This window comes from Neovison vison, chromosome 3, assembly GCF_020171115.1.
Source record: "Neovison vison isolate M4711 chromosome 3, ASM_NN_V1, whole genome shotgun sequence".
NCBI lineage: Eukaryota > Metazoa > Chordata > Mammalia > Carnivora > Mustelidae > Neogale > Neogale vison.
Genome location: NC_058093.1, coordinates 176132927 through 176148200, shown reverse-complemented (window position 1 = coordinate 176148200; position 15274 = coordinate 176132927). Strand labels below are relative to the sequence as shown.

The 15274-nt window shown below is 38.0% G+C and overlaps 1 protein-coding gene across 9 annotated transcripts in view; it reads left to right on the top strand.

Moving 5' to 3' along the window:
- MYOM1 (myomesin 1) overlaps positions 1-15274 on the top strand; it is a 159287-nt gene that overhangs the window by 8034 nt on the left and 135979 nt on the right. For 7 of the 9 annotated variants that reach the window (XM_044243342.1, XM_044243334.1, XM_044243335.1 and 4 more), the window contains 4 exons: positions 397-685; positions 1161-1267; positions 1554-1635; positions 7245-7422. The gene's annotated coding sequence lies outside the window, so the exon portion shown is untranslated. Of the gene's footprint in view, positions 1-396; positions 686-1160; positions 1268-1553; positions 1636-7244; positions 7423-10326; positions 10360-13646; positions 13716-15274 lie in introns of those variants that run through there. The other 2 variants (XM_044243340.1, XM_044243339.1) reach the window with 2 other exon arrangements.

The following is a 15274-nucleotide window of genomic DNA, read 5'->3' as shown; positions in this document are numbered from 1 at the left end:
GGATTATTAATAGAAGGTAGGCCTCAGAGAAGAAGGAATCAGGATTTCTGACAGATGGTAATGCCAGTCACTGAGATAAGGAACATGGGGAAGAAATAACTTGTAAGGTAGTTATGGCGATGTGACGAAATGACCATTATAGTTTTGGACATTTTGAGGTAGTGGGTTAGAAGATGGTACTGAGGCTTTCACCAAAATGTAGCACAAAGAGACAAAAAAGTAAAGATATAAAAGAGCTGTCAAAAGTTATTGAGGATGTATTGAGATAGTCCATTGTATATTTAATAGGAAATCCAGAGCAAGATAAAAATGATGGAAAATGATCTTAAAAGAGATAATGATTGAGAGTTTTCCAGAATTGAAAGAGAGTCAAAAATCTTTATAATCTTTATTCAGGTTGAAAGTGCACTCCACATTCGAACAGAAAAATAGGTCTGTACCAAGTCATGTCCCAGTGAAACTTCAGAACATCAAGAGTAAAGAGAGAACAGTACAAACCTGAAGACAGAGAAGAGACTGCCTACAACAGAAACAACAGTTGAGCAGCATACTTCGTCCAGCAACAATACATGCTGCAGGAGGGTCACTGATCCCTTCAAAGTGCTGAGAAGCCCCACCTGCTCCTCACACCATGTATGTGTGGAATCCATGCACAGAACACTGACAGCTCTCTCCAAGGAATTCGGTATGCTGGTCTCTCTAGAATCTTTCAGGTCTAGAGATTGGTCTCCTCTTCTCTTCTAATTCCTGAGGCAGAACATCATCTTAAGGGGTCGCAAAATCGATTTCATAATTGTAGCATATCCTGAATAGGTATTCTGACAACTAATGTTTGCAGCCTTTGGGACATCTTCCAAAATTCTGGGATGACAGGAACTTCATATTTAACATCCTATTACACTGAAAAACATTAAATCACTTTGGATTGTTCTCTGCTTTTTCATGTGTGTTTGCTTGCTTTCCAACTAGCTTGAAAAACATACCCTCTATTAGTTTTACACTTGGAAGTAGAAGTTTTTCAATGTAACTTTTCACAATAATAATCAATTAATGGATTATTTGTTGGGTACTTCCGATAAGTCAGGCACTTGAAGTATCTTCTTAACATTACCTTTCAGTCGTTGCTGTGAAAGATGATGACTGTCACCTCTGTTTTGCAGATGAGGAACTTGAAGCTTAGAGAGATTAGTAACCTGCCCAAGGGGAAGAGAAGAAGCAGGAATCTAATTTGTGTCCTGAACTTTTAGCCTCTATGCTATATTGATTGGTAAAACATGCTAATTATTGATAAAATTGGGGGTGCCGGGGTGTCTCAGTCAGTTGAGTGGCTGCCTTCAACTTGGGTCATGATCCCTGTGTCTGGAATCGAGCCCTGCATTGGGCTTCTTCCTCTCCCTCTCCCTTTGCCTGCCACTCTGCCAACTTGTGCTCTCTCTCTATCTCTCTGTCAAATAAATAAATAAAATTTTAAAAAATTATAAAAATGATCATATTAATAATTTGGAGTGGGGATATTTGCCCAAAATGTTGACTTATTTTTTTGTTTTTCCCAGGAAAAGACTTTGCACACTTTCCAGCAAGAGTTAATGCACTGAAATCAGTGTCTTGGGGCAGTATCTGTTTTGCCAGCCACCTGTAAGTATATTACAACTTTTGATTCTGAGTTCTTCTTTCTCCTGGAGAAAGAAGTTTCTGTTTTGTATGGATTGTCAACATTTAACACCGAATAACTCCTTTTGCATAGATTCTGTTTTGCGTAGATTCTGTTTTGTATAGACTGTCAATATTTAATAATGAATACCTCCTTTTGCATCATCCTGTGGAGTGCTGATTCCATGAGGCATTAGCTCACTGGTCTGACAGCACTACCCAGTAATCCTTGAAAGACCAAAAAACCAGAAGTTAAATTTGAAGGGGCTTTTCCAAGATAATTTCTTGCTTCAGGAAGATGAAAGAGGAAGGTGATAAATGATAGATGAAAGAAGAAGATGATAGGAAGGTACATATACTTCCCACCTTCTGTTTTTATTTCCATGACCTTGCACAGTGCCAGTCATGTCATGTGTGTGCAGTGCAACCTAAGTTAAAATGGTTAAGCCTTATTCAAGAACTTTGAGGCCAAGGTGTTAGAAAACAATAAAGGAGGGTGAGCGATGAAAGTAGTCCGGCAAGCAGATGTATGTTATCAGACTTCTGTATGGCCGCTAGGTCCAGAATGAAAATTTTCTTGGTACAGAATGTAGTTGTTGTGGCTGGATTAACCATAGATAGGTTAGAGCTTGTTTGGATATATAAGCCCAATAAAAATTACTGCTCAAGATGGGAGAACAATGAATAAAATCTTGTATGTTAGTCTGTTAATTCTTGTAGTAATTTTGTCTATTTAAACTCTTTTCATATAGAGTGCATTAGATGTTTGTTAAAATAATGTGTATAACAGTTACAAGAAATAAATTTCATGTAAGTATACAACAATAACAGTGTGTGTGTGTGTGTGTGTGTGTGTACTAACATTAGCACCCTTGCCTGATGTGATGTGCTTTACATGACTTTAAAACATTACAAATATCACAAGGGAACAAAATTCCAGACCTCTAAAGCAGATAGTATTAGGTTTAAAAAGCAGAAAAATTGGCCAAGGAATGAAAAATGTTAATAGAAATAGATTGGAAACTGTAGGGTTCAGCATATGACTTCTCAAGTGTAATAAACAATAGTGACAGAAATAACTACTTATAAAAGGTAGCTGAGAAAGAGAATATTAAAACTGAGAAAAATAAACTTGATTTAAGCCCTCATAGTATAAAAAACAATAAATAGCAGATGAGTTCCAGTCAAGGATAAAGCATAATAAGTTGAATGAAATAGAATTGTGTAAGTGTCTTAATTGGAGAGAAGAGTATTTGTTTTGAAAAATGGTTTAGGGGCTCAAAACCACAATGAGATACCACCTCACACCAGTCAGAATGGCTAAAATTAACAAGTCAGGAAACGACAGATGCTGGCAAGGATGTGGAGAGAGGGGAACCCTCCTACAGTTGCTGGGAATGCAAGCTGGTACAGCCACTCTGGAAAACAGCATGGAGGCTCCTCAAAAAGTTGAAAATAGAGCTACCCTATGACCCAGCAATTGCACTACTGGGTATTTACCCTAAAAATACGAATGTAGTGATCCAAAAGGGCATGTGCACCCGAATGTTTGCAGTAGCAGTGTCCACAATAGCCAAACTATGGAAAGAACCTAGATGTCCATCAACAGATGAATGGATAAAGATGATATGGTATATATATACAATGGAATACTATGCAGCCATCAAAAGAAATGAAATCTTGCCATTTGCGATGACGTGGATGGAACTAGAGGGTATTATGCTTAGCGAAATAAGTCAATCAGAGAAAGACAATTATCATATGATCTCCCTGATATGAGGAAGTTGAGAGGCAATGTGGGGGGTTTAGGGGGTAGGAAAAGAATAAATTACACAAGATGGGATCAGGAGGGAGACAAACCAGAAGAGACTCTTAATCTCACAAAACAAACAGGGTTGCTGGGGGGAGGGGGCTAGGGAAAGGGTGGTTGGGTTATGGACATTGGGGAAGTTATGTGCTATGAAGTGTGTAAACCTGGCGATTCACAGACCTATACCCCTGAGGCTAATAATACATTATATGTTAATAAAAAAATAAAAAATTATATTAAAAAATGGTTTAGGGGCATCTGGGTGGCTCAAGTGGTTAAGCATTTGACTCTTGATCTCAGCTCAGGTCTTGATCTTGGGGTCATGAGTTCGAGTCCCATACTGGGCTCCCCACTGGGCATGGAGCATACTTAAAAAAAAGAGTTTAAAGTATTATTGGTATACAGTAAACCACACATATTCAAAATGTATAAATACCATTAGTTTTGACATGTGTACACTTGTGAAATCTTCACCACACTCAAGATCTTGAACATATTCATCACCCCCAAACTTTCTTCATGCCCATTTGTAAAGCTTCATTCCTGACTCCACTTCTTACCTTACTCCACATTCAGGCAGTCACTCTCTGCTCCCTGTCACTATAATTTGGGCAAATAAAAGTTTTTGACCAGTGAAAGTATTACTGATTATAAGATTGATGGTTCTACTTTTATAAAAGTCAAAATGTAATGAAAACAAGGAAAGAATTTAAATGGAAATGTTTTATCATAAATATGACAGATAAAAGCTTAATATCCAGAGTATTTCAAAAATTTAATAAAAAGGATGTTTTATTTTGACTTGTTTGATAGTAAGAAGAGACACAGGCCAGTCAGCTCAAGAAAAAGGATGCCTATGTTAGGGATATACATGAACTGCATCTAAACTGGAGAACTGCCAGAAAGAGAGGTAGCTTCAGGTATTTGACTCTGGTTTTCCTTTCATGGGCCAAATGATTGTTCTTGGATTAGGTCTCTACTTCTTTAAGCACATCTACTTAGTTTTTTCTCTACCAACTATCTTTCTCTGCTAGCCCTAGTTTCTAGTCCCTCATCATTTCAATTTATAGCTCCTCTGACTCCAGTATACACAAGGCAGCTCTTTGTTCAGCCTTTTTCACTTTGCTCCTTCTGTTAAGTGCATCGACACTCAACATTTCCGACTTCAAATTCTTAAGAGAGGAATGTGATTGGCTTAGCTCACCATTTTGGACCAGGCCATACACAGCAAGTTGCTGGCCAGGATATTCATCAGTTACTTCTAGGTCTGAAATGACCCTTCACTGTGGGTCAGAGAGCAGGAATCACATGGTGCAAAACATTAGCATGTACGATAAACGACAGGCACTGAGTACTTACCTGTCCAGTAAAGAGGATAGTCCTTGAGAGCCAGATGGAGGTGGATTCAAATCCCAGCTCCACTATTTATTAGCTGTGTGACTTTGGATAACTTGCTTAACCTGTCTGAACCTTAGTTTTCTCATTTATAACTTGGGGATAATAACTGCCTTGTATAATTTTGTGAAAAATAAAATACATGTAAAGCATGGTACAGTAACACATAGTAGGTCTCAATTAATGGTAGCTATTTTATTTTGTTTATTATTATATTAACAGATTGATAATGCTCTCAAGAAAAATAATCATCTCCATGGCAAAGGTCAAAAGAGCTCACATATAGACAAAAACCAAATAGTTAGCTGACATTGAAAAAAATGTCGATTTTACAACTTTTTAGTGAACTTAAAAATAGCTCTGAGATAGGTATATTTCACATCTGTTAAACTTGCTAATAAATTAAAATTATACATTGCAATATTGCTGTGGCAATGAAGAAAGAGTATATTCATATTTGGTAGATGACATTGTAGATCAGCTTCATTATTCCAAATAGCAATGTCATAAAATGTACCCTTTAATTCATAGTTCCTTTTTGGGGAAGTATTTCCCAAGGAGGTAATTGAAAACAAAAACCTGTATTTGTGCAAAATATTTATAGCTCTCTTTTTAATTCAAACACTTTCATCTTTTTAGAATGGAAAGAGACATAAGAGATTATTTTTCCTTTGGGCTGCACATTAGAGTCACTTAGGAGCTTTTAGAAATACTCATGTCCCATGCCCAGAGATTTTGAGGTAATTGTCCTGATATATGGCCTGAGCTTGAGTGCAGTTTAGAAACTCCTTAGCTATTCTAATGTGCAGCAAGGAAGGAGAACCACTCTTCCAGTCCCACACATTAGGGAAACTGTGAAAAAAACAGAGCCAGGGAGGTTAAAAAGGACCCTGAAAGAAGCACACATAGATGTAATAAAAGAGCTAGGTTGAAAATGGAGATTTTGTTCCTAATTCCTAACCTTTACTTCTAGTCTTTTTTTTCTTTTTCTTTTTTAGATTTTGTTTATTTAAGAGAGAGAGAGAGAGAATGAGCAGTGGGGCAGGGGCAGAGGGAGAGGGAGGCCACTGAGTGGGGAGGCCAGTGCAGGGCTCAATCTTAGGACCTAGAGATCATGACCTGAGCCAAAGGTGGACACTTAACCAATTGAGCCACCAAGCACCCCTGACTTCTGGTCTTGATGAATAACTGGAAATGCCCATGTGTCCAGTATTTAGAGACTAGGTAACAAATGATTATGCAAAAGTACAGTGCATTCATTAATTGTTACTGGCTATCTGTGGACAAGGTAGAACATAGTATGTACACACTGATGAGAACCAGATGTGATAGTGGTGTATCTATTGCTATCCTCACCAAGAGAGTCCCAGCTGAACTGTTGAGTTCTTCCTTGGGAGGAGAGAGGCATGGTTCTCCCTTCATGCTCTACCTCCTGCCCAAGGTGGCCAAGTTCCCCGAGTGCCCATCTCTGTTATGGGGAGTGGGGTTATTGATGTTCAGTGCTGCTGAACTGTGGGCTGTCCATGCTGAACAACAGGGAATCAGAAGTTATGTTTTAAAATTGTGACATATACATAACACAAAATTTATCATCTTAACCATTTTTAAGTCGCACAGTTCAGTGGCATTAAGTATATTAACATTGTTGTACAGTCATCACCACCATCCATCTCCAGAATTTTTCATCTTCCTCAACTGAAACTTTCTGCCCATTAAACAATAGCTCCCCATTTCCCCCACTCCACTGCCCCAGCCTCTGGCAACTACCATTCTACTTTCTGCCTCTATGAATATGAGCTAAATACCTTCTATAAATAGAATCACACATGTGTCCTTGGGTTTGTTTTCTTTTCTTTTCTTTTGAGAGAGAGAGAGAGAGAGCGCACGTGTGTGTGCATGTGCGTGAGAGGAGGAGGCAGAGGGAGAAAGAGAATCTCAAGTAGGCTTCACGCCCAGTGAGGAGCCTGACACAGGGCTCCATCTCATGACCCTGAGACTGTGACCTGAGCCGAAACTAGGAGTCAGACGTTTAACCAACTGAGCCACCAGGTGCCTTCAACACGTGTCCTTTGTGACTGGCTTATTTCGCTGAGCTTAATGCCTTCAAAGATAAGTGTCAATTTTTAAGGATATATATTCTTTGTCTTTCTCTCCACTCCCTTTTCCTTTCTTCCAAAGGTCACTTTCCTTCTGGGTTGAGGTCTCCGCATCCCTCCTATTGGTCCTTGCTCTCCTGCACAAGTGGCTACTATGCCTTTTGCCTCATCTTTTCTAGGCTCCATATTATTTAGTGAGCAGAATTTGGAAAAGCTTGCTCAGTCAGCTTGTACCTGAAATTTGCTAAGTCTGAAGGTTTGTTTTGTTTTTGTATCTTTGTTTCTGTTTTCAGTGTGGACTCTGGAAGAAAGGCGAGGGGACTCTCAGAATAGGAAAGAGAGAAGGAAACAAAGAACATAACCAAATTAGTACTTGAAGATACATGCCTACCTCAGTTGTAAAACTGGTATCTACCTAATTAAGAAGAATTGAAGAAGTTACAGAATTGTATCACAAGTGGATTGTTTTAGGTATGAGCAAGTATTGCATACTGGTTAAATGTGTGAACTCTGGATCTGGGTTATCTGAATTTGAATCTTCACTCTCTTTTTCCTCAGTTTTATTGAGATATAATTGACATACAGCAATGTAGAAGTTTATACAAGAAGTCCATTAGAAGGCGCCTGGGTGGCTCAGTAGGTTAAGCATCTACTTTCAGCTGAGGTTATGATCCCGGGGTTCTGGGGTCTAGTCCTGCATGGGGCTCTCTGCTCAGTGGGGAGCCTGATTCTCCCTCTCCCTCTGCTGCTGCTTTTTCTCTGTCAAATAAATAAAATATTTTTTAAAAAGTTCATTGGAGGGGCGCCTGGGTGGCTCAGTGGGTTAAGGCCTCTGCCTTCAGCTCAGGTTGTGATCCCAGGGTCCTGGGATCGAGCCCCACATCAGGCTCTCTGCTTAGCGGGAAGCCTGCTTCCTCCTCTCTTCCTGCCTCTCTGCCTATTTGTGGTCTCTCTCTGTCAAATAAATAAATAAAATCTTTAAAAAAAATAAAAAGTTCATTGGCATGAACTGGGTATTTGAAGTATAGTGGCTTTTCATTGGCTGAGTTATGACAGTTTCTTATTGACTGGGCTGTTGCAGGGGGAAGAGAAAAACCTTCCTTCCTCCTGATGAAATAGTAAAGTAGAAGCTAAGTAGTATGGCTTGCAGGGTGCATCTCTTCTGGGGGATCTACAATTGATGTCAGCTGGAATGGCATGAGAACTCTCCCCCCAACCCCTGTGGCCTTCTGACTCCATTCTAAATGAGGTTTCCTTTTATTAATTTTTCTGTGTTTATTCACATTGTTGTGCAAATATCACCACTATCGATCTTCAGAATTTTTGCATCTTCCCGTATTGAAATTCTACCCATTGAATATTAACTCCTTATTCCCTCTCCCCCCAGCTCCTGGTAACCACCATTCTACTTTCTGTCCCTGTAAATTTGACTACGCTAGGTACCTCATGCAGTATTTGTCCTTTTGTGTCTGATTTCACTTACCATAACATTTTTAAGGCTCACCCATGATGTAGCATGTATCAGGACTTCATTCCTTTTTAATACTGAATAATACCCCATTGTATATGTTCACAGTTCTTGACACTAATTATAAAAAAAAGAAAAGAAAAAACCCACACTATTTGGGAGTTACTATTGACATTGGCTGAGTATCACTCTAGGCATCTATTTGTGAGTGGACAGACAGAAAACTAGGTGGATATAAATAATGTTAGAAAATGGGCTTTGGGGGAGGTGCCTGGGTGCCTCAGTCACTTAAGCAACCAACCTGTGATTTCAGCTTGGGTCATGATCTCATGCATTGTGAGACTGAGCCTGCATCAGGCTCTGTGTTCGGCAGGGAGTCTGCTTGAGATTCTCTCCCTCTGCCCCCTACCCATTCTCTTTCTCTCTCTCAAATAAATAATTCTTTACAAAAAAAGGAAGAAGGAAAGAAAGAAAGAAAAGAAAGAAAGAGGCCGAGGAAGAAAGAAAAAAAGAAAATAAATGGGCTTTGGGGTCTTGCTTTCTAATACTAATCTAAAGTTCCCTTGACTGGACGATAGGCACAGGTAGGCTTCTGGGCTTAGAGACTTAGCCACTCCTAGAACCCAATCACCAGCTCCCAAGCAATTCCCCTGCCCTCAGCCAATCAATGGTTAGTTTGCCACCATAACTCTGCTTTTATGTGCTTCTACTTCTAAGTAGTTCTTTAGTCCTGAGGATTTTTTCTGTACCACATTTCCTACTTTTCTTTGACAATTATTTATTCATACCTGTCTTGTGCCAAGAGCTATGCTAAGTACTGGGAGTACTTAGACAAAAGATTCCTCTCCTGCCCTCTAGTAATTCACAGTACAAGAGACAGAAAAGCAAACACAAGCATTAAATATAGTTTTATAGACTTCCTATCCTAGTGGAATTAAGAAAGTCTTCCAGAAGAGATGGCCTTAGGATAAGAAGGCTTAAAGGAGTGAGAATTAAGGAAGTGAAGAAATGTACATGTCCCTGTCAGCACATGGGACAGGGAGAGCAGAGAAAACAGCAGGTATGAGGGAACTGGAGTAGATACCTGGAGTTTATGGAGGCACAAGCAATGACCTGTTTTTGGAATTTCACAAGGCAAGAAGGGAAGTGGCAGGGAGTAGAGCTGGAGAACCGTGGAGGGTAAAGTAGCAAATATTACCTTATGTCATGATGCCGTGATTATTTTTAAGTAACCACCCACCTTTATCTACCCAACTGCACAGTGTCTACTTTAAGGACATGAGTTAGTCACTCCTGGACCCTGAGGCATGGCATAGTGCCTGACATAGTAGGTTTTCAATACATGCTCTTTTTCCATATATTGGTGCATGTTTTGTAATTGTTAACTACTACCAGCAGCTTTAAAAAAAATCTCTTGATTTCATTTGGAATTTAGTTTTTGTTTCATTTGCATTACATTTATAAAGAAGATTTCTTTGTTTATTCCCTCATACATAGACTAGTGATTTGCTACTATTTCTTCTACTATAAAAGGAAAATTACTAAGTGGCTAATATAATTTATATATTTGTTTTGGCTTTTAGGATATACTACTGTTAGTGAAACTCAGCACTTCACATTTGTAAAAATGTTAATACTCTATTTATTTGTTTTAAATTAAAACAGTTTTTTCTTTTTTAGTTATGTCAAAACCCAATGTAGTTCTCAAACTTACAACCCCAAGATCAAGAATCTCATGCTCTCTGTCTGAGCCAGCCAGGCACCCCCAAGAATATTAATACTGTTAAAGTTAATTTGAAGAGAGAATGTATCTACTTTATTTTTTAAAAATATTTTATTTCTTTATTTTAGAAAGAGAGAGAGAGAGTGCATAAGCAATGAGAGGGAGAAGGAAAAGGAGAGAATCTCAAGCAGACTCCATACTGAGTGTGGAGCCTGAGGTAGGGCTCGATCTTGTGACCTTGAGATCATGATCTGAGCTGAAACCAAGAGTCGGATGCTTAACTGACTGAGCCATCCAGGCGCCCCTGTATCTACTTGAAAATTACTTAAAAAAAATATGATTCTGAAAGCAAGTATTTAATTTCCAGATTTTATAGTTAAATGCTTTTTTGCTTATTTATTTGTTTTTAGTTTTTTTTAAATTATTTTATGTTAGTCACGATACTGTACATCATTAGTGATCCAAAATTCATTGTTCATGTATAAGGTGATGGGTATTAAGGAGGGCACATATTGCATGGAGCACTGGGTGTTATACATTATGCGTTAAATGCGTTTTAAAACTTTTCTGTTAGATGGTTTCCTGGGAAATTTGAAATTAATAGTTGGTTAGCATTCCATTAAGTTTTCAGCATAATCACACATCTGTAAGGGCATTATGATTAAATCAGAGTAATTGATACAATGATTGTTCATCTATAAGGGAATCATGATTGAATCACAATAATTGATTTTTATGAATCCAGCTAAAATTTTCTTTTTTAATTTTAGTTTAATTATGCAGTATACCACCGTAGGTGTGTGATCTCCAGAGCTGTATTTTAGCTAACTATGTTGTTAGAAAAGGCTGAATCTAGATCATGCTATCGCAGAAAGATCACTTAATTTACTAAGCTGGGTCTAGCTTATGCTTTTTTGTCAAATCTTATTACATATTTGTTTGAAATAAACTGACTTTCATTGGGACCCTGAGTATCAGTGAATAAATGATACTATTTTAGTTTTTCCACAAGTGTGTGTGCACTTCTCTAATGTTGTATTCTTAACACAACATCAAAAGTTCAGTAAATATTTTATTGATCTAATAATTGTCTTTTAAACAGGAAGCAAAACTGAAATTCTTTAGTAACAGTTCTTACTTCTAATGGACATCGGCACATAGTCTCTCTATATACACATACAGACACACACTTAAATTGTTGAAAGGCAATATAGTATGATATATAGGGGACTATGTCCTGAGTTGAACAAAACTGAGTTTAAATCCTCTGTCACATGTAAATCTTCTGTCACATACAGTTGTGTGATATTAAGAATATCAGCCTCTCTAAGTCTCAACTTCATAATCCATAAAATGTTTTTATGTGTAGTTGTTCAAATAAGGTGCAATAAAACAGTATTAATTTCTGACATATAGCAAGTAGTTATTAAATATTAGCTGGTATTATGATTTATATCACTTATTTTTGTTTATTTTTCTTCTCTCCTGCTTTGAGAAGACTTGAAACAACTTACCATGTCCTATATGGTTCAGTGGGAACCATTACAATGCATGGTGGATAAAACTCATAAGCACTATCATTCTATATTAGATGTTTAGAGAACAAATGGATGCTTGGGGATCATGAAGCTTTGAAAACTCTCATATGGATTCTAAATAGCTAAAACGTCCATATCCACACTCACAGAAGGTATATGTAGGTGAAGAAATGCCAAGTTGAATATTACCAGGAAACAGCATCAAACTAAGTGGAGTATATTCTTTTGCGCAGTTTGCATTGCTCAGAAGCTGCTGTTTGTTATGAATGGAGACTTCAGTTGTGCTTAAAGGCCATTTCAAAATATCTAGGTTCTTGTAAATGAAGTGTCACCAAAAAAAGTGCATGGGATTCAGTGTCCAAATATGGACTGAATGAATTGCACTTGTCATTTACTAGCTGTGTGATCTTTGGCAAATGACTTTGCCTTTTGAAGCCTTGATTTCTTTGGCTGTTTAATGAAGCTAATAATACCTGGCTTGCAAGGCACGATAAGAATTGAGTGAGGTAGGGATGCCTGGGTGGCTCAGTTGGTTGGACGACTGCCTTGGGCTCAGGGCGTGATCCTGGAGTCCCGGGATCGAGTCCCACATCAGGCTCCCAGCTCCATGGGGAGTCTGCTTCGCTCTCTGACCTTCTCCTCGCTCATGCTCTCTCTCACTGTCTCTCTCTCTCAAATAAATAAATAAAATCTTTAAAAAAAAAAAAAAAGAATTGAGTGAGGTATATATAAAGTATGTATAAAGTACATATAAAGGGGTGTATGAAGTGCTCATCACAGTTAACTGTAGTTATCAAGTAGACTATAGTTAACTGTAGTTATAAAGTAGACTGTGATATTGGGTGTGTTCAGTATTTTGACGGATACAAGTGATCTGTATTCAGTTGAGGTAATATTGCTGTAATATCATGTCAACACAAGCAACCAACTCAATATGTATAAACTGAACAATGAGTTTTCAAATTATTTCTGTAATAATAGTTGATGTTCACAGAATATTATGGGGCAGTCACTGGGTTAAGTGCATTATTGCATTTAATCTCTACAGCATTCCCATACTTTGGATATTATTTTGTAGAGAAGGAAAATGAAGCGTAAGAAGGAGAAATAAATTGCATGAGGTTGCATGGCAACTAAGTGCCATCCATGGCCAGGAATCTAGCTCTGGTCGGCCTCCAAAATGCAGGCTCTGACCACCAGGTTATACCACCTGTTAATTTGTTACATAGTCTGAAAAGCAAAGAAAGAGAATCTCCTGTTAGACATACTCCGAACTTAGGAAAGATAAAACGTGTTGCTTCTCAAGGGCTTTAATTAATGAATAAAGGGATTCAAATACTCAAGCTACAAACTGTGACTTTGAAAACTTTCCTGATAATAGAGAAACAGTGACTGTATTGTCAGACCAAAATCACTATGTGTAACCCATTTTTTAGCTTGTTTTCTTTTAGTTAGCCTCAAGTTCTTTTTTCACCTTGTGTCTTTTAAATGTACTGTACATGTGTTATGAACAGCACACCCAGAACCATATCTTGGCATTAAAATTCCATGAAGTCCATTTTGGGAGTCAGATTACTACACCTATTTTTAGTTCTCAACCACAAATTACTTTTTCCATTACACTTGTAAATAGTGATAAAGAGATTGAAACTAGCTCCTACAGCCAAATAAAAATCCTACATTCGGTTTAATCAGGGCAGACCCATTGACTGGCATTAATGTAATTACATTACTGAGGCAGGCAGCTGCTACCTGTGAGTGCCTCTTTCTTCCTCTCGTTAGGACTCCCCTCCCCATTTGCTGCTATATTTGTCTGCCTCCTTGGCCATAAAAGGCTGGCTATGTGGCTCTGACATTCTACTGCCTGACCACATGCATTATTTTTGAACTGGTCCCCCGGGTCCTGCCTTTAGCCCTGCCTCTTCACTTTTTTTTTGGGGGGGGGGTTATTCAACCGCTGTGGGTTTTTCATTCTCCTGTCCAGCTTCACAGCCACATCAGAGCATTTCCATCACCACCACTCCTTTGAGCAGGGGTAAGTGTGACACTGAGGCAGAAGAATGCACTTGATATTTGATGTGCTTAATAGCATTGCATGCGTGTGGTTGCTTTCTATCTTGTGAGTTCAGTGGTTTTCTCAGGTCAGAAGAGCAGAGAAATAGCAAAGGGGAGCCCCTGGGAAGGAAGACAAAAGCAGCAGGGTGCCAGTTTTTGCTGGCACAGCTCTCCTCTCACATCCACACTGTTCTTTTTAAGTTAAGCTACTATTCCTGGAACCATAAGGGGATCATGGAACTGTAAGTGTGAGTCCAAGTACTCTTTCCAAGTTATAGTTCAGTTGTTTGGTTGAAATCTGGAAAGGATGAGGTGGCAGGTTATAATGTGTGTTCTATCTTCCATATGCCTACAATAGTCTCTGATTATAAATCAGACCAAAAGGAGGTAAATTAACTCTGAAGTCCCGAGTTTCTAATTCAGTGATTTTGTTCTGGCAATGCCATGTGGATAAGTGTGAGAGTGGATTATGATATTTCTAACTTGGAAATAGTTAAATAATATTTCAGTGGCAACATAGAGACCCACAGAATGACCTAAAGTTAACATATTCTGTGAATGACTTTAGTCAGCTTTTGACCTCTAATGCCTATACAAAAGTATCATATCAGGATTACAATCATGGAATTTGTATTTCTTCCAAAATTCCCAAATTGTGTTCAGAAAGGAAATGTGGGTCTTAAAGGAACAGAAGACAACCAAATCATCTTTCTTCCCAACATACTCTAACTGTCATGTGTTGGGGATAATCTTCACTTACTTGATGAAGAATGAAGAAGGTAGCTGTACCTTCATTCCAGAGGTCACAGTGGTGACAACCATCTCTGATGGCTTAAAGCCAGGCCCTTGTAATACATTATGGATGTGTCTGCAATATGAAGTACTATGAAAAGTAAATATTTTGGGGAGAATATAGAAATAGAGTAGGAAGTAGCATTGGGGAAAGATATTTAAACATTTTATTTTGTGAAATTGACAGAATTTCAAGTCATGTTAGCATATATGAACTTAGTTTATAACATAATGCATAGGAAGGTCATTCATGATTTATTTGGATGTCCTTTAAATAATATTTGCCATGTTATGATGTACTATGTATCATTAAAGAAACTTACCTATTATCTTTATAACTGCTTAGCATACTTCTGTATTAGATAATCTAATCCTTTTGTTTTATCAAAATTTATCTAATGATTATTCATTACATATGGTAATTATTTCTGTATGTTTTAGAACAGAAGAAGCAATCTATTTAAGGGTTGAAGCAAAGTTGCTAGCTAGTAGCTATTTTTTTCCTCTTGGGAAATGCCATGTAGACTGATATCTTCCATGAGCCCCAAGATAAATATTTCTGGAGTGCAGTTTGCTGGATTTTCTTCTCTAGGGAATACATACCGGCTTTTTTTAAATAAAAAGTAGATTTAAACTTGACAAAAAACATGACAAGTTTAAAAGGAGTCATTCCTTATCTAAAATAATCAAAAAAGAGATTTGGAAAAACATTATCCCACAGACAATTTTGCTTATAAAATTTAATAT